At 38.4% G+C, this 25,510-nt stretch overlaps 1 protein-coding gene and 1 pseudogene across 2 annotated transcripts in view; both read right to left on the bottom strand.

Annotated features, from left to right (window-relative positions):
* Positions 1 to 25,510, bottom strand: part of SHISA6 (shisa family member 6) — a 599,047-nt gene that overhangs the window by 220,728 nt on the left and 352,809 nt on the right. The window lies entirely within an intron of this gene.
* Positions 1,463 to 2,569, bottom strand: LOC138152742 (protein CASC3-like; annotated as a pseudogene).

Here is a 25,510-nt window from a genome sequence, read left to right as displayed (position 1 = left end):
ACCTTAGGAAAGAAAGTAAGAGCGCTGGTTATAGAAAATGGCTAATGTTAGCAGGATAAAAAAGGGAAAAGGACGCAAAACCACTTCTCCAAATCAGTTAAAATGGGAAACAAAAATACAAATACAATATTAAAAGGTATTTTCTAACTCAATCAAATTCTATCGTTTTATTTATTTATTTGAAAATCAATCGGGGTTAAGTAACTTGCTCAAGGTTACACAGCCAGTTATTTCTGGGTGTGGTGTTAAGTATATGAGCCCAGATTTGATCCCCAGGTCATCCTGACACTGGAGCCGGTGCTCTTACTTGCTGAGCCACCTGGCTGCCCCTCTATTGTTTTATAAAAGCATTAAAGAGGAAGAGGAGGAAAAAAGTGAAGTACTAATATCAAGTAGATTTTGAAAGCATAAAAGCTTTAGAAGCCAGATCTGAATGCACAAGGATGTTTGTTGCACATGGGAGATAGCCAGTGAGAAAATGAACTATTTTCTATTCACTATCTGAATGGAGGGTTATTCAAAGCAAACCTTGAGTTTCAGTATATAACTTTATGTGATGTGGAAAAGAAGACATTTTAAATCAATGTTTTGCTTCCCCTGTTACATTTTTGTGCCTTAAGTAAGGTTTGAAAATTGTGCCTTCATGTGTGTATTAACTGTTTGTCCACTGGAGGCTTTGAGCCTCTTTTGTAAGTTTTATATGTTTTATTCATCATAAACATACCTAGATGCTGATAGAGTTATTTTAAAGTATTTGTAAAAAAAAACCCCAAGCAATATTAAAAAAAACTTCTTACTGCATCCTCTGTGCCCTAGGCAGCTTTTTACATTTCCTAGCCGTAGTCTGGGCTCCACTCAATTGCATTTCTACCCCTTAGGAGATAGAGACTCCACTAACTTTGTGAAAATAAATAACTACTTTAGACCCAAGAGTCAAGAGAAAGAATTTTTTTTTTCTGGTCTGAAGTCCTAAAAAATAACTGACTTGTGGCCTTATAAACATTGTGGCATTGGTATGGTAAGCATTGGGGCATATTAGACTCAGATATAGCTGGAAAAGCTCTACCTCTAAGATCATCATCTTTTCTCATTCTTTTCTAATTTTCATTTTCTTTTCATTGATGATGGAGCTCTGTAACTGTCTTGATACTGAGAAATTAAACCAGGTAGCCAAGTTCTGAGTAACTAGTGTCATGGTGTCAAGAAATCAGAGGAGCAGTTTCTCCTTTTTATACTCATAGTAATTAGGCCTCTGAAGAAATGAAATTGAGGATCACTTAAAGGGCAATAGAGAAGTGCTTGATAGATATGTGTAGGTTACAAATCACTTATAATAAATTTTAAACAAGCAATTAGGCAGAAGCAGGGAAGTCATTCAAAGAAATGTAATATCAAACCAGATGGGCACATCTGGCACGAGCAAGGGATAATTGGTGGAGATGGGTAGCCTCTGCCTATACTCTCAGGTACCCATGGACTCCTGAGACTGAGCCTGGGTATTAGGGTACAGGTGAGGAGTTGGGGGAGGGGGCAGTGTCCCTGGGATAGCTGGGACTGCCGAAGTTCATGACAGCTGGAGTGGAGAAGTAGGTAGGGGCAAGCAGCTGCTGGGGTGGTGGCTCTCCTGGGGATGTGGACACTGGTGGGGGTTACAGTCCTGGGTTAGGCAGAGGTGCTGGCAGCTGATGGGGATGTAAACCAGGGTGTGGGAGGTGCATTTCTGGTTGTGCAATCATGCCCTGAGGTGGCATCTGTGTAGTGCTGTCACTGTGGATATAGATTGGTCCCTGGAACTGCAATGGGTCATAGTAGTGCCCTTCCATGATACTGATGTGCACAGGGCAGGCCGATGGTTCAGGGACAGGTCTCTGATGCTGGGAAAAATATTTGGCTCTACCACCCTGAACACTCATTTTTTCCATTTGGTTAAACTGAGGTGGAAGGCCAGCTCCCAGGTGCATGTGGTTGGGACTACCTTTAAGCTCTCTGGGTTATAGGAACTGAGGCTGCCCTGGGCTCTGGTTTTGTTCAGTCAGATTTAGTTTGGTCATGTCTTGCTCAAGTCCTGCTATGCTGGAATCCACAGGGACCTCCCAATTCCCAGTCTTTGAGGGTGGTGGTGGGGTAGTTGGGGGAGGTGGAGGTGCAGGGGCTGACCCCTCTGCAGGAGGTGGCACTTACTCTGCCAACTTGTTTGCATCTCCAGCTTTGTTTCTGGATCTTCTTGCTTGAGAGTAGGACTTCTTCTCAATAGGTCTGTGTGGGGGTGGTGGTACAGTTTCAGGGGTGGGGGAGGAGGCTCTGAAGCTTCTTCCTCTTTTTCAGGGCTGCCAAACCCATGGGAAGACTCCATTTTGGGGGATGGATCTCTGGCTGGGGTGTACTCCAGGTGCCGAGAATGAAAACTATTTTCATCCTTGACAGACTCATTAGAACAAATACTATGTGGCCCACCATTTTCTGAAGACCTAAACCCAGTCTTTCCTTCCTTGTAGCCTCCAGCTCTAGAGAAATTCCTAGAAGAGTCCTTTCTGGGGAATATAGGCAGGGTTCTTCCAATCTTCATCATCATCCAAATGCTTTGGGACCTTTTTACCCACCTTTGTTTACTACAGGTTCTGTGCTCTCTTGCTCATCTCCACTTTGTCTTTCACCAGTCATGGTGCCTTTAGGTCAGGTTTTTCTTCTCCCTTCTCTTCTTCTTTTTTTTATTTTAAAGCAATCGGGGTTAAGTAACTTGCTCAAGGTTACACGGCCAGTTATTTCTGGGTATGGTGCTAAGTATCTGAGCCTGGATTTGATCCCAGGTCATCCCGACACTGGAGTCAGTGCTCTTACTCTCTGAGCCACCTGGCCGTCCCACCCTTCTCTTCTTTTGCCAAAGAATTAGCAGCATCATTAGCTTCTGACTTCAACTCCACCTTGGAACTTTCCTCTTCCCTGTATTCTTCCTCTCCTTCTGAATCCTCTGCACTTTCATAATTGGAGAGAACAGCATTGCCTTCTATGCAGTCTTCACTTTCACACTCCAACTCACCAGGACTCTGGAGGCTGCCTCCCTCTGACTGTCTCGAATTGAGGCCTCCAGATCTGCTGCTGCCCAGCAAGGATGAGGAGCTGCTGCCTGAAGCAGGTAATGATCTTCCCCTTTGGATCTCATATATGGCTTTTTATTTTTAATTTGTGGAATAAAACAAGCATTTCCATAACATGCTACAATAAAAAAGGATGATTATATATGAAACTACAAATCTACTATGCACAGCTTGCTATTCCTTTCAAATATACAGAAAAATTATCATGTAAATTCCCTCCCCCCACCTTGGAGATGACTACCATTAAATAAATACAAATGGGTATAAAACATGGCTTTTAAAAATCTACTTGTACTAAGTTATCTGTAGTGATTTCTTATCCTTTTATCTATGATAACCAGGGAAAAATCTGTATCAGGAGAAACCAGAGCATATGCATAAGTATTTATTAAGCACCTACTGTGTGCCAAAAACTAATAGATATTGGGTACACAAAGACTAACATGAACGATTATCACCACTCAATACAATGGAAAATAGTATGAGCACATGTAAGTAATATGAGGATGGGAGAATCCTAAACTCCTTTCCATCTCTAAATTCTACCTGTATTCAATTTTTGTGCCTGTAATAGTAGTAGTTTTGTGTACATTAAGAACTACCTCAGTGTCATTTTTGCATCTGATTCAATAACAAGAAGTCATATAACTCATAACACACATGTATTCATATTTTTGCATATAAGACTCATGCACAAACTTATTGGAAAAGCTCTTCCACCTCTCTGAGGAGAGAATGATCAAAGCTATCAAATTTTGCAAGATCAAGAAGGATGAAGAAATGAGAAAATGACATTAGATTTGGCAATTAAGAGATTGTTGCTAAATTTGGAGAGAGCAGCTGAATGATATGGTCAGAAACCAAATTGTAGAGGGTGAGAAGAAGAGGAGAGGAAAGGAAATGAAGCTATCAGTGATACATGGCTTTTTAGAGCAATTATACTAAGAAAGGGAGTAGTATAGGATAATTAACCAATATGGTAAACTCTAGGAAGAGTTTAAGAGTAATGAAGGATTTCAAACTACCTCACCCCATTTTGGTCATAGAACTTAAAGAGTTGAGAATACATCTTAATCAAAAGACCTGTGAAAGACTTTTGACACAGTGAAATAACATCAGACAAAAGTTCTATTGCAATTGATAATTGAATTTCATTACATGCTGTGTGTCCTGTATAAAAGCATTGTTAGCTGGAATGAGAACTTATTTCATAAATTAGAGCAAGTGCAATTTTCCAAAACATTCCTTAGATAGAACTGCCTGCAGAGAAGGAGAGGCTTAGCTTCAGCACTGGCCAGGACTCTAGTCTCCATTTTGTTCTCTACCTATATCGACTTTGCTCAGAGGAGGACCTTTCATGCTTCCAAGGATCTGAGTGATTTTAAACTTTCCATCTTCTTGTCAGTGTCCTAGTGGATCACCAGGTGGAAATATCTCTATAAAGAGCCAAGAACAAAGACTCACTATGCTTGAGGAGGACTTGAATAGCTCATGAATTGGAGAAAAGAACTCCCAGCAGCCAAGAGATAATATTATCCACTTTGAACACATGGGCTTCAAACTTTAACTCACTTTTCCCTGCACTCTGACTTTGTGGGAGAGTGTGTAACTGAATTTTAGAAAAGTGTTTTGTAAGAACTGTTAATACTATAGTATTTCTAAAAGCTGTGAGTTGGCTCACTAAGTTGATTATTAACTGATAGTCTTTGGAGAAAGCACATTGCTGAGGACTCAAGGTGATAGTATTGGAATATCACCCCTGACTCTGGAATTCTTAATGGTTTAAACTCTGGGTACTCAAATTATGAGAATAGGAGTTGGAATAAGAATGCCTCTGAGTTTACGTTGGTCACATGTATAGGCAAAAATGAGGAAAATGATTGATTGTGTGAAACTCAAGATGAGATGGGAAAAGGGAGAAAATAGCAGGGAAATTCTCTTGGAGAAGGCAGGTAGAAATATGGGATAAATGGTATAAGTATAGGAGTTGGCTGATCTTAATAAGGAGAAGGGCCACCTCTCCCTCACATTATAGGAAAATAGGGTAGTAAAGGAAAAAAAAGCAATGGTAAGCTGAATGGCCTTGATTTTCTAGGTAAGGTATGAGTCATGGTACTTATCAAAGAGGGTGAGGGATGTGGAGAATACTTGAGGGATCCTTGAAATGAGAAGATAAAGTTTGGATCTAAGAGTATGGAAAGGTCAATGTGGAACAATCCTAGAAAGGTAGCCTGGAGCCATATTGCCAAGGAATTTAAATGGTATACTGAGGAATTTATTCTATCCTAGTGGTAATAGGGATCTACTTGAATTTTTTTTTAGCAGGGGAGTAACCTGATCACACTTGTGGTTTAATAATACAATTATGGCAGCTATGTGGAGGATGTGTCTTTAGAAAGGGAAGGCTCAATTGTGGTCAGTAGATTGGAAAATAAATTATAAAAGAGTGAAAATAATTGCTATGCTGTTGGATTGGACCAGGTATTAATGTATTTTATCTAATCCCAATTGAATTCATCAGTTGAGTTTGAGTGCTCGAATCAACAATCAAGACCTTTCTGTGATTTCCTCCAACCCTAATTCATGGCATGTGAACCTTTATGGAGATGTATGCTAGGAGGAATTCATGGTTGGAGTTTGAAAAGGCATAGGCAGCAAAAGGACAGGAAGCAATGGGGATTTTAAAATTGAACTGGTATTTAGAGTAGGGATGGTGACCTAGGAAAATAGAGGGATAGAGGGGTTGGGGGTTTCACTGAGGAGAAAAAAATAGGCTTAGGGGAGGAGTAAGGCTTAGAGACAAATGGAATGTTTGGAACTTATGACCGGATAAGTTGATTTCTCAGTTTTTACCATGGAAGAACACTATTCAGTGATGAAGAATACAGCATTTATTGTGTATAGCTGAGGCTAAAAGGTGAATAGTTTGAGGAACTAGAAGTTAGGTATCAATATCTAGATTCAGAGCTAGAACCAAGTGTCCAGCCTTCCAGCCAATGCTTCTTTTTAAAATACCATTCTGTATCACAGATGGTGTCAATTGCTTCTCTTGTGTCCTTCAAGGCATCTAAAACAATGCTAGGTGAATCATAGGTGCTAAAAAAATATCTATTGAATGCTTGGATGAATGATCCTGGATCATACCTTGAAGTATTGGGAGAGAAGAATGAGTTCTTTTCTATACCTCCTTATAGCAGAATATTTCTCAGTGGTAGTTGTTAAATAAGAGGAATGATTTATAAACATTGTTTGTGCTTGCCATAATTTAATAAAATATGCAGTGCAGAATGATCTATGATCATAGCACTGCCTATTTATGAGCCTTCTGTTTTCATAGAACATTTCTCCCAGGGAGCAGAAGGCAAGTAGACCTCATTTAAACTGATTCCTCAGGCAGGCTTCCTTGACACAGACTTTAAGATGCCCTTCTCAAGGACACTGCAATGTGACCCATTTTGATTGTATCTGGATTCTAATGATGGAACAGGCAAGGGGGAAAGGAAAAGTATAGCTTCTCTGTCATATGGCACTAGGCAAAAAAAAGACTGGAAGGGATTTGTGTAACACAGACTGGAGGAGGTGGTTTGAGAGAAAGGACTTAGGCCAGGACTGGAGGAGCAATGGAATAGGATGCATCGAATCAATCGTCTTTTGGTGTCATGGGGGAAACAGGATGATTAGAGGATATTATTCAATCATTTTTTTTCCACCATCAAGCTTAGAATTCAAGATTACATTTACCTCATTTAAAATTTAAAAATTGCTTTGGGTCTTTCTCACAAAACTGGCAGTGTAAGTAAAGTTATCCCTTCCACATTGGAACTTTCCCAATCATGGTTTCTATATATTGATGATCAACATAAGTTAAATTCTCATTTAAGAATAGACAATGTGAATGCCAACAGATGACACAGAGCCTATGACCAGATACTTAACCCAAATTTTATAATAAGGTAAACACCCATGAGAGAAAAAATTCAGACTACTCTAGTAGGAGGGTCAAAAATGTTTTTGGAGATTTTTCAATTTGTGGGGGGTGCTGTGTCACTAACCTCTGTATCCTTGGGATACATAGAAAGTGCTCATAGTCTAATGGGGCAGACAACATGCAAACAATTCTGTATAAACAAAATATATACAGGGTAAATAAGTCTCCAAGGGGAAGATTTCTTGTAGAAGGTGAGACTTTAGCTTGGACCTGAAGGAAAGCAGAACTGGAGAGAGTTCAAGGTATCAGGGACAGCAAGTAAAAAAGTAAGGAGTCTTTGGATAGAAGGTTATGTGTAGGAGAAGAGGTTCATTGCAATATAAGGATTAGCTAAAGGATTTTTCAACCTTTAAAAAGGAGAAGGGAAAAGTTGAGGAACAAGATCACTCTTTTCAGGTATGTGCAGAATTGTTCTGTAAAGGAGGAATTAGCTTGTTCCATTTGATCACTAGAGCAGAGATCCAGGAGCAACATGTGGAACATGCAAGGAGGTCAATTTAAGCTTGATATAAGGAAAAATATCCTAACAGAAAAGGAATATAAATGAAAACAGTTAAGTATATTCTCTCCCTCATGCTTAATTTTGTTTTGTTTTTCTGTCCTCTGCTGTTAACTCAGTTCAGGGTCAAGTACTATGAATTTGACTGGTCTACATTATCTTTTATAGCCAATAGAGTTAAGTACTGCATTTGCCATATGGCATAAAGGGAAGAACTTTCCTCCAATACATGAATAAACTCAGATCCATAGGAGTGAAGTTATTGGTCAAGGTTACAAAGTGATATGTGATAAATTCAGGACTAGATCTCCAGTCTCTACTAAGTAAGTAATGATGTACTAGTATATGCTACATGAAGATGGGAACTATTGTCAAGATGGTAGAATTCGCTTTAAAATTACTGTTTTGTTTAACAACTATTCTCTCTCCACTCTATTCCCAAAATTCCTGACCCACATTGAGGTCACATATTAATTCTTATTCTCTCCTAGAACCTTATCTTTTTTTTACTCCTTGAATTTTTGTCAGGAGTGAACCTACACCCTCTGTCCCAGTTCACACAATATTTTCCTGTAAGGAACATCTTCACCTGTACTAAATACAACAAAGTGGAGAATATACACATGAAGGGAAGGGTGGTCTGTGGTGTCATGTGTTTTAGAATGAGGGGAATAAAAAAGGAAGGGTATAGATGTTCCTATTGGAGTGGATGGGTTCTTGGCAGAATTTCCCTTGACAGAGACCTTGAAATCAACTCTATTTTCTGTGGGACGACATATTTACCAGATGATGTCCATATTTTAGTCCCCCAGGCCTCTTTAAAGAAATATTTCATGGATAGTTCCTCTTTTCATAGATAGGAGATGGAATGTTGGGTGTGGAGAATTGTAAATAGTCCAGTTTAGTTGCATTCAAGATCATGAAGTATAATGTTGTAATGATACTGAAAAGGTAGAAGGGAGCTTGGGATAAACCCACAGTTAAGGTATAAAATTGATAGTTTTAGATCTAGTCTCATCATAAGACAAGTGCTTTACTTAGCGGCATACCTGAGACTGGGAGGAGGAGTAGCACTGGAATAAATCTGTAATGTGGGGAAACTGGGGATGCTGACTGGACCAAATGCTATGAATGTAAGTTATTCCATAGGAATTACCTATACATCTGTAAACCAGTCCCAAGTTTTCTTCCTCAAAGGGGAATCCTAGTCATCAAAGCAGGGCTTATATAGGTTCTCTATGGAGTAGAAGTGGTAATGACCAGGTTTTGGACATTGCCCAAGACTTGAGGCATACCCTGTCTAGCAATACCAAGTTCATCTCCCTTTATGGAGAAATCTACATAAATTTATCCAGGATAGGTTGTGTGGAGAGAAAGAGAAGAGATGCTATTACTCTGAGAAAGTATACATGCCCAATTATCAGAATATTGGGAAACATTGCTACTTTGAAAGCATCAAATTGACTTCCCTTTTGAAAGAACACTTTAGTCACAGGTTTTGGAGGGCTTCACAATCCTGGTAGAAAACAGGATTGACTATATATATAACTGTATTAATTGTTTTTACACTCTTGTAAGTCCCTTTATGCCTCTTCTCATTTGTTTATGGGACCCTAGAAGCACTTTGCATGTCTGTTGAGTGGAATATAAAGGCTGTCTCTTGATAAATTTACTACTATTAAAATTTGTATAGAGAACAACCATTTATTAAGCATCTTCCATGTGTCAGGTATTGCACCAAATGCTTTGCTCATTTGATGGGGGAGGGAGGAGGTAGGTGCTATTATTATACTCATTTTATAATTGAGAAAACTGGAGGAAAAAGATGAAGTGATTTGCAATAGGGTCACACAGTTGTGTCTGAGGTCATATGTGAATCTACTGAGCCACTTAGCTGAAAGGCCCTGTAATGTTAACAGAATATGAATATCTTCCCCTTCCATTAATAGGCCTATGTGACCACATGTCCCCTTTTCCCTTGGAGGAGGAGTCATGTTCAATCACAGGTGTGATAGATCCCAAGTCACAGAGAGTCCATTGGAGGAGGAGCTTTCTTAGCAGGAGGCTTTTATTCTCCTGGTCCAATGATGTCTGTAATACTTTGTTCAGACAGTAGGAGCCCTGTCTGTTGAATCTCATGCTAATTTCTCTGCTTGTATTTTCAACTTATCTCTAATTAAAGTAAGATTGTTGACACCTTTAAAAGTTGTCTTATCTTTGGCAAAGCAGATCAGTGCTAGTAGCCATCCTCTATATGCTAGGGTGCTTATTAATACAGACCCCTTTACTTCTGGGAAAACCTAGACATAAGCTCTATTTGGAGATTTCTCTCAGTAAATTATAGGTGGGGACAACAGGAACAAAATAGTCAGTGACTAAGATCAGACCTGGTTCATTTAATTTCTACAATCGGGCATGATCCCACAAGATTAGTCTGGCCCAACCTATGCTGTATGAAGACATGCTGGAATCTTGTAATAATGACTTTCTTATTTAGATATTGTATAATGATCCCTTTAACATAATAAATTATAATTTTGCCAGTAATTGAAATAAAACAAATTGGCTCATAGCTCATGGACTTTCACTTTGCTCAAAATTGGAACATCTGTCTATCTTCATACTCCTCTTGCTGTCGATGATCTTTAAGAGAGCATTGATAGTGTCTCAGAAATCATATCCACATGTTGATTCTTCATCAGCACCATGACATACACTTCATCTGAAGTTAGTGAATTAAATTCATCAAAAACAGCTGTGTTCCAAATAAAGTCAGATCTAAATAATTGGAAAAATATCAGTTGCTCATGGGTAGGCCAAGCTAATATAAAAATGACAATTCTACCTAAATTTACTTATTCAGTCCTACAAGAATAAAATTACCAAAAATTATTTTATAGTACTAAAATAAATAATAACAATTCATCTGGAAGAATAAAAGGTCCAGAATATCAAGGGAACTAATGAAAAGTGGTAGGGAAGGAGGCCTACCCATATCAGATCTTTAATTGCATTATAAAGCAGCAATATTCAAAGCTACTTGGTACTGGCTAAGAGTGGTAGATCAGTAGAATAGGTTAGATACACAAGACACAGTAGTCAATGACTATAGTAATCTACTGTTCCATAAACCCAAAGATTGCAGTTTCTGGGATAAGAACTCATGATTTGATAGTGCTAGGAAAACTAGAAAAATAATATGACAAAAGCTTGGTATAGACCAAATCTTACACTTTATACCAAAATAAAGATAAATTGGGTATCTAATTTAGATATGAAAGCTGATACTAGAAGCAAACTGGGAGAATAAGATATCTTTTCCCTGTCAGATTTATGAAAAATGGAAGAATTTAGGACCAAATAAGAAATAGAGAGTATTAAAAAATGCAAAATGGATAATTTTGATTATATTAAATTGAATAGTTTTACACAAACAAAGCCAATGCACCCAAGATTAAGAGGGAAGCAGAAAACTGGGAAAGAATTTTAATAGCCAGTATCTCTGATAAAGGCCTCAGTTATAAAATATGTAGAGAACTGAGTCAAATTTATAAGAATAAAAAATGATGGAATCTTATAAAAGTTGCCCCCAGTCCCAATATTCTAATATAAGCCTAGCCCCACTGAACAGCAGGCCCACTGTACCCTACCTAGCTCCCCTCTCTCCTCCCCCAATGTCCAAACTTCTTCATATATGCCTCACTGCTGACTGGAAAAAACAGCTGTGTCCCTGAACTCTTAGTTCCCATAGACCATGTGATGGGAACCCAGCTACTGCCTATACCTGGTAACTGCCCCCAGACCCATTCCCACAGAAAAAGGTGTGTTCTTGTATTCAATCACAATCACAGCATCCTAGCCCAAGACAGGACCACAATAGCTAGCCAGTTGGAGGGCAGAATGACCAGAATGTTTAACCATTGAACCCCTCCTCCATTACCCAATCCCTTAACAAACTCCTCCTGCCTTTTAAATATTAATGATATTCCTCTATTCTATGTAAATTCTTGCTATGTAATTGCATCAATACCTTATAAAAATCCATCTTGTTTTCTCTAAAGTTGCTGGTTCCTCTTGGAACTTAGCCCCCTTCATGAGAGGAATCAATCTCAATAAATGCCTGTACTTGCATTAGAGGTGGTCTGACTCTGAATTCTTTGAGACGGTTCCATCACAACACATCATGAAACTGAAACAGTTTTTGGGTGGGTAGAGCCCCCACCACAACAGTTTTTGGTGTCCCTGGGTTTAAACTGCAACAGCTTTTTGGTGTCCTTGGGTTTAAACCGCAACAAAAATCATTCCCCAGTTGATAAATGATCAATGGATATTCATAATAAAATACTTTAAGTCACTATTGATTAGAGAGATTCAGATCAAAACCAGTTTTTGGCACCATGTCACACCTATCAGATTGGCTAACATGACAACAGGAAAATTATAAATGTTGGAAAAGATGTGGGAAAGTTGGGACACTAATTGTTGGTATAGCTGTCAGCTGATTGAATCATTCTGAAGAGCAATTTGGAACTGTCCAACAGGTTATAAAAGTGTGCATACCCTTCGACCCAGGAATATCTCTTCTTGGGCTGTATCCCAAAGAGATCATAAAAATGGGAAAAGGAACCACATGTACAAAAGCATTTATAGTAGCTACTTTTTTGATGGCAAAGAATTGGAGATTGAATGGATGACTTTCTATTGGGGAATGGCTGAACAAGTTGTGGTGTATGAATGTAATGGAATACTATTATGCTATAAGAAATTATGGCTAGGTGGACTTCGGAAAAATCCAGAAAGATTTATATGAATTGATACTGAGTGAAGTGAGCAGAACCAGGAGAACATTGTAACATAATAACAGCCACAGTGTGATGATTGACTTTTACAGAATTAGCCTTTCTCAGTAATGTAAGGTTCTAAGATAGCTACAAAAGGTTCAAGATAGAAAATGCTATTCATATCCAGAGAAAGAATTGTGTGGAGTCCGATTGCAGATCGAACCATACTATTTTCTCTTTTGTTTCTTCTTTCTTGTGGTTCATCCTATTGGTTCTAAATTGTCTTTACAACATGATTAATGTAAAAATATGTTTAATATGAATATATATGTATAGCCTATATCAGATTGCATGCTGTCTCGGGCAAGGGGGGTGGAGTGAGGTGGAGAAAATTTAAAAATTGAAAGTTGTGGAACTGAATGTTAAACTAAAAATATATAAATTAATAACCTCCCCTGCCAAAAAAAATGCTCTTTTTCTTAATTATTGTCAGAGTCAATGATATACTCCTAATGTAATGAGCCTTCTTTCACCTCACACACCTTGAGAAATCCTAACCTTGAGGAATCCTAAGTCACCATTCCTAGTGACGACAGAGAAGCTTTCATTCATCAGGGGGTTGCAATGGGAAGTGATGCATAGTTCCCAAATAGGAGGAGCCAGAAAACTGATGACTCAAAGGCACATCATAAATTTCCATGTGGTTAATGGGATAGAGACTAAGCTTTCTTCAAAGTTGAGTGTATGTATCCATTACAATACCATCTTAACTTTCAGAGCTAAAAGGAACTCCCAGGTTCATTGTATCTAACCCTCTCATTTTATAGCTTAAGTATGGTATAAGGTCATAAGGGTAATTAAGAACAGAACCAGAATCCCAGCCCCAATTACATTCCTTAATTCATCATTTTTATCTTACTGTGTCATGCTTACTCTTTCCAATCTAAACAGAAATTTCCTTGGGCGAAAAAGAAATACAGAAGTAAAATAGATGTGGAGCAGTTATATGTACTCCATTATTATCATAATTCTATCTATACAGAGAAAAATACTCTTTTCACTTTGATCTTTTTTTCCCCCAAACTGATTAAAAAGTTTCTTATTGTTTCATTTCTTGATATTCTATAGGAGACCACATCCAGCAAAACTGTTTGCAGCAATTTCTATTTGTTTACCTATTGATATTTGCTTAAAAGTCAAGAGATACTAACAGAAGCAACAACTCTACCAACAATGCACTTAGCATTTAATTGCTGTCTTATTAGTAGCAACATTCTCTATTAAGTTGATTCAAATGTGAGTTTTCTAATATGTGAGATGTGGCAGAAGTGGGGCAGTAGGAAACCTATTTTGTCCAAAGAACCTAAGATTAGAACAGGAAGAGTTAACTGGAAAAAATATATTTGTAACAAGTTTCTCTGCTAAAACTCTCATTTTAAGATTTATAGGGTAGGGGCAGCTAGGTGGTGCAGTGAGTAAGAGCGCCGGCCCTGGAGTCAGGAGGACCCGGGATTGGTTCGGCCTCAGATACTTAACACCCACACAAAATAACTGGCTGTGTAACCTTGGGCAAGTTGCTTAACCCCAATTGCTTTTAAAAAAATGATATATAGGGTACTGATTCATATTTACTAGAATAAGTGTAGAAATCTCCAAATGGTCAAAGGATATGGAGCTGCCAGTTTTCTAAGGAAGAAATCTAAGTTTATCAATTGTCATGTAAACAAAAAAAGTTCCCAACCATAGTAACAAAAGAAGGCCAATTAAAGTATTCCTGAGGTTCCACCTAAACCTATCAGACTGCCAAAATTAACAAAAAAGAATGACTAATGTTGAAGGGACTTACAAGAAAGCAGAAACATTGATGACCTATTGGAGTTTTGAACAAGCAAGTCATTCTGGAAAGCAATTTTGAACTATGACCACAAAATTAAACTGTGAGCACCTTTTGATCCAGACATTAAACTAAGAGACCAGTTCTCCAAAGAGATTAAAGAAAGGAAAAGGACCAATTTGCACAAAAATGTTTACATCAGCTCTTTGTAGTAGCAAAGAACTGAAAATGAAGGGGGTATTGAGGAGTGAATGAACAAAATAAGAGTGTATATATGTTGTACTATAAAAAATGGGGAAAAAAGGGATATTTTCAGGGAAACCTGGGAAAATTATATGAAATGATGCAAAGTTAAATGAGAAGAACCTGCAGAGCAGTTTATACAGTAACATTGTAGAGAAAAGACAACTTTGAAATATTTAAGACCTCTAGGCAACACAATGAGATATTTTTGGACATGGCCAATGTGGGAATTTGTTTTGTTTGGCTATGCATATATATTAAAAAGGGTTTTGCTTTTCATCCCATTGGAGAAAAAAAATAAATGCTTGTTAAGATTTTTAAAATTAAAACTTTTGCCTTATTGAAGCATCATGGACTTAAACTATTGAGACCCACCCTGGTCTAAAAAGGAGAATCTTATAATCAGGCAGTGCTCTTTCAGTTTCTAGGAGAGCCTCCAAGTTTCAACAATTATGTCTCAGATTTTTTCCCAGAAAATGTCTGAAGTTCCTGGAGGTCATGGGGAAGAGGCAGGGCCCTCTGGTAACAGTGCTTATGCCTGCATTTACCTTTATTAGGGAGAAGTTCAGATATCAATTAGTTTGACATGATCCTAAGATAGAGAACAAGTTCTGTCATTCAGAAAACCTGCAACCCTCCAATTAACTCCCTATCTCTGTGTCATTCAGTTCTGTTTGATAAATATTAACAGAACTGTCTACTAAATCTCCCCAGGCAAATGGCTCCCTGTTGCCTTCAGCAGTCAGTGTTTGTATATCTTTGGGTGAGATGTCAGGAATAAATTATTTTTAGTGTGAGGTCTTTTGTGTACAGATCAGAAGATTTGCCCATTAGGAATGAAATTTGAGACATGCATGTCTATAGAGCTTGGGAAAAATCTTGTTTTGAATATTTATGCCAAGCCAGTCTGGATAGAGCAAAACAGTATGGAAGTCAACAAGAAGCCTCTCATTGTGGGAAATATCTTATGAATGCCATGCTAACCTTCAGAGATGGCTCCACATAAATTGAAAGCAAAAATAATAAAGAGTAAATGTGCAATAGCAAGGTGCCCCACAGAACAAGTTATTATTGACTGGGTAGGGGCTTATAATTTCATCATATGGGTCTGTGGTCTACCTATGAAACAAGTTATCCCCAGCTTAGGGAGATGTAGTATGGTACAGTGGAAGGAGCCAGTGCTGTGGAGTCAGAGATTGAAATTTTGCCTTTGATGTTTTCTTACTTGTATTAGTTTGGACAAGTCATTTCACCTCTTTTATCCTCAGTTTTCCTATCTGCATAATGAGAGGGCTGGGATGAAGGCAAGAGATGAAATATTCTGCTGAATAACAACTAGTAAGGGAGCTTACCTAAAATAAGAGTTATGAATGGGAGTGATATGACACAAGTGGGCATCCATGAACACCCTATCCTGAGCAAATATCACAAACTGATACGATGCATTACCATCTGTTTGCCCCTGAACAATGAGGACCATAGGGTCTTTCCATCTGACTTGCAAGAGAAGCTTTGAATATGTGTCGTCTTCCGTCAGAATGTGAGATATTTTGAGACTATGGAGTTACTTTTCTATTTGTCCTCAACATTGAGCACAATCCTTGGCCACAGTAAGTGCTAAATAGATATTTTTTCATTAATTAATTAATTTCTGCCTTGTTGATCTCAAACAATCCCATTATTTCAATGATCATGTCTTTGCAAATTATTCTCAAAGGCTGAATCTCTTAATTAAACTCCAATCCTGAAATGTCATTTGACTACTCGACATCTCCACCTGGATATCCCCAAAGCAGCTTAAGCTCAATATGTCAAAAAAAAAAAAAACCAAAAACAAAAACCAAGAGCTGATCATCTTTCTCCCAAAATCCATTCTTTCTACAAATTTCCTTATTCTTGCTGAAGGAAACAGCATCCCAGTCACCCAGATTCCTATCCTTAGACTCTTCCTTCATCTCTCATTTATCTCTCAGTACCTGCTTAATATTGTCCTATATAGCTTCTGCCCTTTGTAGCTAAACTCCTTGAAAAGGGCATCTACAATTTTGACTCTTTCTTCTCACTCTCTTCTTAACCCCTAATTATCTGGCTAATTCATCATTGCACTGAAACTGCTCTCTCCAAAGTTATTAATGATTTTAGTTGCTAAATTCAATGACCTTTTCTCCATTCTCATTCTCCTTGACCTCTCTACAGCTCTTGATTTTGTTGTTCAGTCTTGCTTCTTTGATGTACTATCTTCTCTCTAGCTTTTCCCAATACCACTCTTTACTGGTTTTCCTCCTACCTCTCTGATAAGTCTCTCTGTTCCATTTGCTAGATCTTCCTCTATCTCTTCCGCCCTCTAACCATAGGTATCATACAGGGTTCAATCTTTTCTTCTCCCACTCTAATTTTTCACTTGTTGATCTCATTATTGAATTATTATCTCTATACTGATTACTCTCAAACATATCTATCCTGTACCAATCTCTGCTGATTTCCAATCTCACATTTCCAATTGCCTTTCAGATATCTTGAACTGGATGTCCAGTAGACACCTTAAACTCAATATGTCCTAAATAGGACTCATTATTTTTTTTCCCTAAACCTTTCCTTCTACCTTCCCCGTATAGTACCTAACACTATACTCCCAAACTTCTCAATATCTTTTACTCCATATCTATTCTGTTGCCAAGGACCAAAATCTTCTGCAAACGACCATCAATTTCACCTTCGAAATACCTTCAAATAAACCTCCTTCTTGACACTGCCACCACTCTAGTACAGATCCTTATTACCTCAGGCCTGGATTATTGCAATAGCCTGCTGGTAGGTCTGATTGCCTCCATTCTCTCTCCACTCTAATCCCTTGTCCATCATGAAATCCATTCCATCATGAAAATAATTTTCTTAAAATAAATCTAATAACCTCCCTACTCAGTAAACTCCAATGGTTTCCTATTGCCTCCCAAGAGCAAATTTAAAAAAAAGGTGTTTGGCATTCAAGAACCTTCATAACCTAGTCTCCTAAGGTTACAATCTTATATCTTATGCTGTGACATATGCCCTTTAATATAGTGACACTGGTCTCCTGGCTGTTCCTCACACTCCCATCCCTCAGCTTTGTGCATTTTCTCTGGCTGTCCCTAATACCTAGAATGCTCTCCCTACTGTCTTCCTCAACTTCTTTTAAGTCCCAACTAAAATCCTACCTTCCCAACCCCTCTTAATTCTAGTCCCTTCCCTGTATTAGTTACTTCCTATTTATCCTGTATTTAGCTTGTTTTGTATATATTTGTTTGCAGGTTTTCCCCCCTATTAGAGTTTAAGCCCTTTGAGAGTAACTATCTTTTTTTTTTCTCTTTTTTTCCCAAGCACTCAGCACAGTGCCCGACACATAGTAGGTGTTTAATAAATGATCTCTTATACCTGATTACTTGCCAAGATGGTCATCTGTTCCCTACTCTTATATCACATGACCACTGCCTTGCTTACCATATATTGATTGATACACAGACAAGTAGGCACATAGATGGGTAGATAGAACATTGCATAGAGCTTGTGATGTGCTTATTGCCAACTTCCTCTCATGTCTGACATTTATTACCTATCCTCAATTCAATTTCATAAACATTTATTAGATATTTAGTATACATAGAACATTTTTTCCCCACAAGCCTCCAGTGAAAAGGCTTAACACTGGTAATATAGCCTATGACCCAAACTCTGAACACTTTTTTTTTTGCTTTTTGGAGGGCAATTGGGGTTAAGTGACTTGCCCAAGGTCACATGGCTAGTTTTTGTGTTAAATGTCCGAGGCCAGATCCGAACCCAGGTCCTCCTGACTCCAGGGCTGGTGCTATATTCACTGCGCCATCTAGCCGCCCCACTCTGAACACTTCTTAACTTGTAATTGATTCATATCAGAACCCACTTCACAATAGCCCTTTACTCTCACAACAATTTGGAAAATGAACTTCTCTAGACTCATAATTCTGAAAGGAAAGACATGGGTAACTTTACTGTCTGCTACTGGAATGAGGGTATTGAGGATATTTATAAGTTCTGCTGTTTTGAAAATGATTCCTGTAGGGATCTGCTGCCTACTACTCATCACTCCCCTGAACACTCCTGGGTTTTACGTATCTAGGTGGACTCAACTCAGACGCCATCTTGGCTCTCTGGGACATCCATTAATCCTCCATTGCATTACTGTCATCCCTTCATCCCCCTAATGTTATCAACTAGCAGCTGTGAGCACATACATATTTGGGGCAATTGGAATCTGTTCTGACATTTCAGTCTTTCTACAACCTGACCTCTTACCTGACTTAAGAACTTTATGATATATCTATAATGGAGTCCTAGCTGTTCAATAATTCTGACATTCCATACCCCTTCTCTGTGTATTTGCACAGCCAGCAGTCCTGATGGGAACATATTCCCTTTTTCAACTCTCTCTCAGAATTCTTGTCTTTCAAGGGTAAGTTCCACTTACTCCCTTTTCCATGATGCCTTCTCTGCTCCTTTTAATTATTTGTACCTTACTTCATGATTATTTGTGAATGTGCTGTTTTTCTTCCTTGTTCTCAGTAAAATGTAAGCTTAATGACAGCAAAAGACTGCTTTGTTTTTGGTTTTATCTTCTCAGAACTTTGCACACAGCAGACACTTAATAAATGTTACATGAAACAAAAGGACTGAATCATAGGCTCACAGATTTAGGGTTGAACCCCCTTTATTTTATATTTGAAAGACAGGAATAGGTAAGTGGTGTGATTTAGTTTACCAGAATCACACATCTACTAGTCGCAAAAGTGGCATTTGAACCCAAATCCTCTAACTGAAGTATGCTGTAAGCTATACCACACTTGTCTTGCCATAATCAAAAGCACTTATGTAGCATGTTATCTTATTCGGTTTTTCTGGTCTTGTAGGACAAAGACTATTTGCTAGTAACTTTCCATAGTCTTGTACTTTGTGATTTTTCTCTTTTTCTGGATCAATCAAATTGATTATTTCACCCTTTCCTCATAGGTCTTATTCTGGTCTTTAATCATATTTGTTGCTTAATGTTGGGCAATTGACTACAAAGTCATTTGTCTAAGACTTTTGTGGACAAAATCATCTCCTCCTCCTCCCAAACTTGCTTTTGTTCTGTAGGTATGAACAATCTTCCCCATAAGCAGGTTGGATATTAAACAGCTGGGGCTCTCTAATGTTATTTGAGGGACTGACACAGAAGACAGCAAAGTAATTTCATAGACAAGAAGCAATTGCTTTGCAACCTCTGAAGAGCTTCTTCAATGTGTTTTGCTGCTGCAATAATGGGGGGTGGGGAAGAAGACTCCTGAATTACCCACAGAGGCTGTTTACCTTTTTATGATTATTTTGAGCTGGTGTCATTTGACTTTCTCCACCTCTGTGACCAGAGGCCTGATGAAACATTAAATTGAACAAAGCTTTCCTCTTGGGCTTGAATAACTGCTGATTCTTCCCATTACCACCTGCCCCACCTGCCAAATTATGAACTTAGTAATAGTAGCAGTATATGAATACAGGACCCTACTCTTTAGGCAATACAGTTGTTCTTCCTAAATGCAACCTAATTTATTCCTATTAGTATACAATCTATTAGGTTAAATAGGACATCTGTAGAAATGACCAGTGATCCTAAAGGGCTATTCCCAGGGTCTGTGTCTATTTTGGGGGTCATTTAGCTCCTTCACCACCCCATTCTACTGTTCCTCTACCAGATGCAAAATGACCTACTTTGCAGGACTGAATGAGAATCCCAAAACACCAACAGACATGAATATCTCACTGTGCCATGTACACAGTAGGTGTTTTATTTATCAAAGCAGAGCAATTAGAACTTTATCCCAGGGCATGGGAATTCAGAGGTTGTTCATAGTACTTTACCATTCTCCTTCAACCTAAAAACAGCTGAACTTAATACCTGGTTGGAAAGAATAATTAAAGTAGCAAGCTACCAAATGGAACAATTCCTCTCTCCCAGCTAAACTGCCCAGCCCAGCCTACCTTATTTGCCCTATACTCTGTCTTTAATAGAAGTAGCTTCGTGTAACTTCCAAGGATCAAGTATAAAATGCACTCAAAAGCTATTCACAACCTGCCCCTTTGATCTTTACAGTCTTCTTATCCTTCTCTACTCCTTATCTGCAGTATTTTATTTAATTATGTGTACCAAATATTTAAGAAAGATGTTGATAAGGTAGAATGTCTCTAGAGGAAGACAACCATGATTGTGAAGGACATAAAAGCATCAATTGGAGGAACAGGGAAGACCCTGGAGGAATATTATAGCTGTCTTGAAGCACTGTCATAAGGAGGAAGCATTAGAAGACTTGCTCTCCCTGGTCTCAGAATGGAAAACCTGGAACAATTGGCAGAATGTAAACTTAGGCATATCAGTGAAAAGAAAACAAACAATAAACAAAAAAAAAATTAAACAATTAGACATGTCCCAAAATGCTTGCTTAGTGGCTTACTTAGAAAGATGCTGAGTTCTCCCTCCTTTGAGGTCTTCAGGCAGTGACTGAATTACCACTTTTGGGATATGTTATAATGGGGCTTCCTCTTATTTATGGTTTATATTTGATGGCCACTGAGGTTCCTTCCAGCCCTCAAATTCTGTGATACTTTTGCAAATGTATGTATTCCAATGCTCATTTTCTTTCCCTCTTTTTTTATCTTCCTTTTACTTTAATCAGCTAATAAGGTGATCCATAAACCAGTAATCAAGTCATGGAATAATAGAAGCCCAATACTGGGAGCATCAGTCCAACCTTTCACCAGGTAGATGACACCCTCTCCCCCCGCCACAGCAAGAATCCCAGACAAGTCTTCGTCCTGTCACTGATTCAACATTTCCAGTGAAAGTGAGGACAATGCTTTAAGAAACAATCCATTACATTGCTGTATAATTCTGAATGATAGAATTTCACTCTAAAACTAAATTGAAATGTGTCTCCTCATCAGGTTCTAACAATAATATAGATGTATTGGTATTAATTTCACCCTGTCCTCTGGCGCTCTGGAGCAATATAAAATACATTTAATGAATTATATTGCTCCAAAGCAATAGATAAAGCTTACTGGCTCGTCAGTGTTCAAGACAGTGATTGTATCACCTTAAATTTTCACGTGTTAATGTCAAGGGGCAGAGCCAAGATGGTGGAGTACAGAAAACTGAGGTCTTCCAACATTTACCTCTGAACAATTAAAATTTTGGAGTAGTAGATGCCCTGAAAGGTCAGAGTCAGAAATTCTTCCAACCCAAGACAACAGAGAAAATAAGAAAGATTGGTGGCATAGGGGCAAGAGGCTGACCCAGAGCCCATGTGAATGAATCCCAATGATGGAACTAGATGGTGGAGAAAGAAGCAGCAGCAGCTTCGGGAGCCCTTGAGTCAGACATAAGGATAGCTGACAGCTGGCATCTGGCAACTGGTCAGAAAACAACAGGGACATCATAGTTTTTATAGGACCAATCACTGCTGGACAGCTCCATTGCTATACTGGTTTCTGTCATAGTTCAAGGCAGAAAGGAGCACTTTTAGTCAAGAGGGAGGGCAAATCCTGAGGGGCACTATCACTTCCAGCCTGAGAGGGATCAGGGACTCTGAGGAACAACCTAGTACTTGATTCAAAGGGAGGAGGGCCCCTAAGTAACAGTATTGATTGCAATCCCATGGGGGCAGGTGCTCTTCCTGGGTAAGGACCAGAGTGAAAAAGAAGAAACCAGTGATGTCATCATCACATCGGATCATACCACCTAGGAAGCACTGAAGTCCAAACTCTCAGAACTAGCACTGAAGACAGCAGAGCTTAAAAATCTGAAGCTTGAGACAGAGGCCTTTTCTCCCCATGCTCAGAACAGAGCCCAAAATTAACATAAATTTTCAAGTCAAGGAATAAGATAGAATAATGAACAAACAATAACAAAAAAAGAATCTGACTGTAAATAGCTACTGTCATGACAGGGAAGATCAAGATACAAAGTCAGAATAAGACAATGAAGTCAAAATAGTCACAAGAAAAGTCTTAATAAGGTGAATTGGATAAGTCTAACAAAAATTCCTGGAAGTCCTAAAAAATTATTTTCAAATTCAAATAAGCATGGCAGAAGAAAAATCAGGTAAGGAAATGAGAACAATGGAAGAAAATTATAAAAGGAGAATAAAAGAAGCACAAAAAGTACTGAAGAAAATAACACCTTAGAAAAGCCAAAATTGACAAAGTGGAAAAAGAGGCACAAAGTTGCTGATGAAATAATTCCTTAAAAAAGCAGAATTGGTCAAATGGAGAAGTTAGAAAAGCTTACTAAACAAAGTAATTGTTTAAAAATTAGAATTGGGCCAAGATGGTGGAGCAGAAGAAGGAAACTCTGAGAGCTCCTGCCACAACCACCTCCAAAACTTATAAAATATGAATCTAAACAAGTTTTAGAGCTACAGAACCCACAAAGTGAAAGAGAGAAACAAATCTTCTATTGAAGGCAACCAGCAGGCTGATAGGAAGAGTCTATCACACCAGATTGGGAGCCAAGCACAGTCCCATGTGAGCCTTACTGAGCCTGGGGGTGGCCCCGACCAGCTGGAGCAGATTTCAGGAGAGTGAATCACCAGCAGCTTTGGTGGTTTCCAGACTTTTCAACCCATAAATACCAAAGAGAAAAAGTAAAAGGTCAGTGGGGAACTCTGTCGGAATTGGTTGATGGAAGAGCTTGGTCCGGTCCCTGCCCCCAGGGCAAGAGATGGGGGAAGCCCTGCAGCAGCTGCCTCTGAAGCTCCTGGACTGCAGATCACAGGGAGGCCAAATGACTATTCAGAGGGTAATTGCTCTTGCTTTGACCTGGTTGAATCTAGATCGGGTCTTTGGTGGTGGTCCTGGGGTGTGGGACCAGTGTTCCAGAGCTTGGTGTGGCTGTAGAGAGGGCGCCCTCCTCAGACCTCTGACAACATTTGTGAAAACCTCAGGGATTTGAGACAAAGCTTCCACTCTGGAAGCAGAGTTCTACCATGGCAAAGAGCTCAAAAGACAAATAATTGGCTGGTAAGATGAGCAAGCAGAGGAAGCACAATCAGACCATAGAATCCTTTTTTTGGGGACAAAAAGTATCAAAACATGCAACCAGAAGCCACCAAAGGCAAAATTCCTGCATCAAAAGCTTCCAAGAAAAATATGAACTGCTTACAGGCCATGGCAAAGCTCAAGAAGGATTTTGAAAATCAAGTAAGAGAAGTGGAGGAAAAATTGGGAAGAAAAAAGAGAATGATGCAAGAAAATCATGAAAAGTGATTCAGCAGCTTACTAAAGGGGACCCCAAAAAATTCTGAAGAAAATAACACCTTAAAAAATAGACTAACTCAAATGGCAAAAGAGGACCAAAAAGTATGGAGAATGAGGAGAAGAATGCCTTAAAAAACTGTATTTGCCAGATAGAAAAGGAATTACAGAAACTCACGGAAGAGAATAATTCCTTCCAAATTAGATTGGAGCAATTGGAAGCTAATGACTTTATGAGAAATCAAGATACTATAAAATAGATCCAAACAAATGAAAAAATAGAAAGCAATGTGAAACATCTCACTGGAAAAACTACTGACCTGGAAAATAGATCCAGGAGAGATAATTTAAAAATTATTGGACTATCTGAAAGCTATGATCAAAAAAAGAACCTTGAAATCATCCTTCAAGAAATTCTCAAGGAAAATTGCCGTGATATTCTAGGACCAGAGGGCAAAATAGAAATGGAAAGAATTCACTGATCATCTCTTGAAAAAGACCCAAAAAGAAAAATTATAGGAATATTATAGCCAAATTCCAGAGCTCCCAGGTCAAGGAGAAAATATTACAAGCAGCCAGGAAGAAACAATTTGAGTATTGTGGAAACATAATCAGGATAACACAAGATCTAGCAGCTTCTACATTAAGGGATCGAAGGGTTTGGAATATTATTATTTTAACTGATTAAAAGGAATATATACAGATAGAGGGCACAGGTGTAACTTGAATATGAAGGAATGATACTTGTAAAATAAAATTAAGGGGTAAGAGGAATGCACTGGGGGAATGAGAAAGGGAAAGGTATAATGGGGTAAATTATCTCACACAGAAGAAAAAGCTTTTATATTATCCTGAAAGAGGGGGGAAGTTAGGGAGAGTTAGTGAACCTGAGTTTCATCAGAATTATCTCAAGGAGAGAACAGCATACATTCTTAATTGAGTACAGAAGTAACAGCAGAAGAGAATAAAAGAAATGGAGGTGGTGATGATAAAGGGGAGGTCAGATTATAGGAGTGGGTAGTCAGAAGAAAAACACTTTTGTGGAGTGGCATGGTGAAAGAAAAAATAGAATAAATGGGAGTATGGAATAGGAAGGATGGAAGTATAGTTAACAATAGTAACTGAAAACAAGTGTGAAGCAAGTTTCTCTGATAAAGGCCTCAGTTCTCAAATGTAGAGAATTGAGTCAAATTTAAAGAAAAAGGACCATTTGCTACTTGTTAAATGATCAAAAGATATCAGTTTTCTGATGAAATATTCAAAGCTATCTATAGTTAAATGAAAAAATGCTCTTAACTCACTATTGATTGATGAAAGGCAGATTAAAGTCATTTTGAAGTTGTACCTCATAACTTTATATTGACTTAAAATGACAGAAAAGGAAAACCTCAACTATGCAAAGGGATGTAAAAAAGATGATGTAGAGCAATTTGGAACTATGCCCAAAGTGCTATAATCACAGGCATATCCATTGACCAACCCCAGTACTATGTCTGTATCCCAAAAGAGAGAAAGAAACAAAAAGGAAACGGACCCACTTGTACCAAAATATTGATAGCAACTTTTTTTTTTTTCTGGGGGAGAAGCCCATCAATGATTGAACAATTGTTATTTTGTCCAATTACATGGTACTTAATTTGACAATCTAAATGAAATGGATGAGGAAAGAGAAACCCTATCTTCATAAAAGAAATTGATGAAAATTGATGAAAAGACACCAATGAACACCCTAAGTAAAAAAAAATCCCCAGGATCAGATGGATTCACAAGGGAATT

The sequence above is a fragment of the Petaurus breviceps genome, unplaced genomic scaffold (assembly GCF_028583685.1).
Source record: "Petaurus breviceps papuanus isolate PSGF00001 unplaced genomic scaffold, PetGlider_PUasm1.0 90925, whole genome shotgun sequence".
NCBI classification, from domain to species: Eukaryota; Metazoa; Chordata; class Mammalia; order Diprotodontia; family Petauridae; genus Petaurus; species Petaurus breviceps.
The sequence above is the reverse complement of the archived record's forward strand: the minus strand, read 5'-3'. Positions and strand labels throughout refer to the sequence as shown.